The following is a 3,852-nucleotide window of genomic DNA, read 5'->3' as shown; positions in this document are numbered from 1 at the left end:
ATTTTGTAATAAATAAAAATAGCTCATTAAATGGAAATTAATCAATTTGATATTATATTTTAAATATTAAACATCTATTTTTTTTTCAAAGGATTAATAACTTTAATATCTGTGCCATTGTTATACTCTTAGGTAAAATTTAAATTATCGTTGGAAATGCTCAGTATTTCGAAATTATTAATTCAACTTGTTATCTTATTTACAATAATCTAGCTTTTTAATTTATTTCTTAAATCAATTCAACTCTCAAAACTCAAGGCTACTCAAAATTAATTCTCTACCTGATTATTGCTTTAACATGAGCATTTCAAAGAATCTGAAAAGAATACGAAATTAAACTGAAAATAAAATTTAATTAGAACAGAACAGGGAGTTAGGGGAGATGCACGACTTTTCTTGTAGTAATCGTCGAGACTAATTGTTTATATTTACAAGTATTGACATTGACAATGTTGATACCCTTTATTTTTTTGAAAAAAAATTGTAACCGTAAATTGTATTAGAAATGTGTGGTGAATTTTTTGTATAATGTCACAAAAATGTTTTATGTTTGCTACACTCTGCCTCTGCGTACATTATTGCTGTTGCATGCCTAACCGGGAGTAATTTTCTATTATGTTAAACCAACGCTACCGCCGCCGCCGCCGCGTGTCTGTTTCTATTTCTCTGTCTCTGTCACTTATGTCATGCTATGCTCAAAAATCTCTCAAGATTACAAAATCTGCTTTGCTACTAACTATCTTTTTCTCTAATTATGTTTCCAATGAAATTAATTTTTCTTTAACTGCGGTTCACTGGACTATTATTCAACTCGGCTAAAGAATAAGACCAACAATCAGTCATAATTATTACTAACTTGGCTGCTCACGCGTTGCAGTAAGTTGAAATACTTATGAGATGTTAGTAATATTTATTTGCCTTCTGCCTATATTAGCAGTCAGAAATCCTCAGGCTAAGATCTGTGTTTTGCTGGCCATGCAAAAACACAGGACTAGATTTGCCAAGTGACTTCCAAACGTTAATAAAGTCCAGTCTCCCAAAATTTATCAAACTATGAAAATTGCAAAATGATTGAATAATTAATATTTTTTTTTTATGAAAATTTAATATCTTTTAATTTATTAAATGAAAAAAAAAAGATAAAGGATCGTGAGTTGTTCGAATTTTAAAATAGATTTGAGTGATATGGTTTATTGAAATCGAAGTGATTCTATTAAATTATGCTAAAAGGCTTCCAATCACGGAATTGATTTGAATTAAAAGTTACGTTAGCATTGGGGTTTCGTTGAGAATTTTAATAAAATAAATTAAATTTTCTTATGGCTGGCTGGCGCGCGGGAATGGGGGGGGGGGGGGTTAGGCGCTTTTTGTTTAACTCTCTTTTTGCTATTAAATGAATATCTGATTGCATATTCATTATAATTTCTTGATTTGAGCAGTGAGAAGGGTGTCATGTCAATACTCTATTAATAACTAAAATATATATACACATTCCATGTTTAATTGAAGTACCTTGTCTTTAATGCCAAATCAATAGAACTCATCAGAGAAGCGATTTAATGGGATTCGCCATTTATCAGAGGGATAAATACTTTTAGAATTGCCTTCTTTTTTTTTGGCTTCATGTATTCTTTCTATTCCAACAAAATAAACAGTTCTTTGCTTCAGACCTTAAGGTTTAGTCACGTATGTATACGCTTTGTTATATTGGTGAGTTTCCTGGTGGTTCGAGGTGGATATTTTACGCTCAATTTCTCTTTTTCCTCCTTGTCGCGCTTAATGCTTTGACTTTACATTCTACAAAAGTGTCCCTTTGATCGCTTTGAGAAAACTAGACTCGAGAAATATCTTTACTCATTGAGTATCATATGCATAACTTTTATAAATTATCGCCACTTTGTTTTGAACCTTTTTCCTTTAATATCGTGAATATCTAGAAGTTCGTCTCGTTTTGTGTCTACCATGCTCACACGTACCGTTGAGGTATATTGGAAAAGTATACCAAAAAATTAGAGTTTCGAAACACATATTATGTTCACCTTGATGGTGCAAATAAGCCGCTGCTTTTATCGCAACATACATACTCATTATTTTCTTTTTATTTTCACGAAATTCTGTGAAATTTCCATAACTCTTAATTTCCTATGCAGTGTTTAACGCAGTGATAACTCATTCTTTACTTGTCATTTCTCTTCAATCATTATCCAAAAACCGTGTGTTTCCGAAATGTAACCAAGATATAAAAAAATTCAATTTTGTGACATACTATCTCGCTTCTGTCCTGTAAACGTCAATTGCAACCACTAATTATTAAAGAAATGAAACAGTTGACCTCTTTAAAACTAATATAAAAAAATTTGCGCGCTCTTAAAATTAAGATAAAAAAATCGAATTTGAGTCAACTGCCCGATTGGCCGGAATTTTCTGCCCACGTTGGAAGATTGAGGTATTGTTAACCTCAAATCTTGACCAAGTGTGTGTCGCGTAATGAAAAATTAAATAAAACCGCGACAAATATTTGTGTTGCCCTATAGGAGTAAAAACTAACAATTATATTTATCTCCCTCTTGGTTCTCAATCACGGGAAAGCTTTCTGCACTTTATTATTAAACCTAATTGCGTGTTCCTGCCATATTAATTCATTACTTAAAACTTAATGTATGGGTATTGAGTATTGTGTTCATATTAAAACAGAGAAATAAGAATGTGACAAAAATTAAATACATAAAGAAATCGTAATAATAGATGAAAGAACAGAATGTATCAATGCTTCATAAAAAGATAGGAATTTTTTAGCTTTGTAAGAACTTGACAATAACATTTTTTTTGTATAGAACCAAGCACAAAGGTATCTCATGGTTAATTGTTCGCTTGACCTTCTAAAACAGATGTGTTTCGTTTGTCAGAGGGCGAGCGTGAGATTTTCTTCAGTGGGCGGTCGGTCTAATTCTTTAAAGGGGGGGAAAAAATTTGTCCTTTTTTTACGACAAAAGATTACTGCGATACAATGTCTCTTGTGCTGCTTTGATCCTCTTAAAATAGGGTTCCTTGACCTGTATGAACTTCAAGATTTAATGTCTTGCCACTTTGTGAGAACTTTTTAGAGGCTTTTGAATTTGAAAGATGACAAAGGTTTATTTATTTATGAACTCTAGGTTGGGGATATTTTTTAAAGAAAAGTTATTTTTGTATGAGGAAGAAAGTTGGAACTCCTGGTGATATAGGTTCTAAACCTCTTTGTTGTTAATGATGTAACTTGGATGATATACAGAGAGTTCGTGGGAAATGGATTTGAGGAAAATTGATTGACATTGGTGGTTTTTGGTGACCTTTAGGGGAGTAGGATTTTATTTAGAATATTTTTTGAATAAAAATTGCGCCGCCTGTAATGAGAATTTGTGAAGTAAAGGTTTTCATGCTGTGTGCTATTGTTTGCTAACGTTTGAAGCTTTATATTACTCTTTGTGCTGGCGAGTGAAAAGTTAAGGGACGGGGGGTTACTTGGCATTGACTTGGTTCATTGACCTGGATTAATATAATACACATTCATGTAGAGAGATCTAGAGACCTGACCTTAAGAAATCAGTATGAAGGAAGAAGAAAAATAATATATAGCGTCGTTTTTTATGATTTTTTCTTTTGTGGACGTTAATTTACTATTAAAAAAAACTGCGATCGGGACCTTAAAAATTCAATAGCTTTGCGACAATCTGGATATCATAAACTGATCATTCCGTTTTTCTTTATATTTTTATTGCGCATAGAGGAAAATTTATCAATACTGCTTTTAAGAATATTAGTATTCCGTCTTCTCAAATTTGTTTCATGTCCTTTGTTGAAGGGAAATCGTAC

The sequence above is a fragment of the Cloeon dipterum genome, unplaced genomic scaffold, assembly GCF_949628265.1.
Source record: "Cloeon dipterum unplaced genomic scaffold, ieCloDipt1.1 scaffold_12_ctg1, whole genome shotgun sequence".
NCBI classification, from domain to species: Eukaryota; Metazoa; Arthropoda; class Insecta; order Ephemeroptera; family Baetidae; genus Cloeon; species Cloeon dipterum.
Note: the sequence above shows the minus strand (reverse complement) of the source record.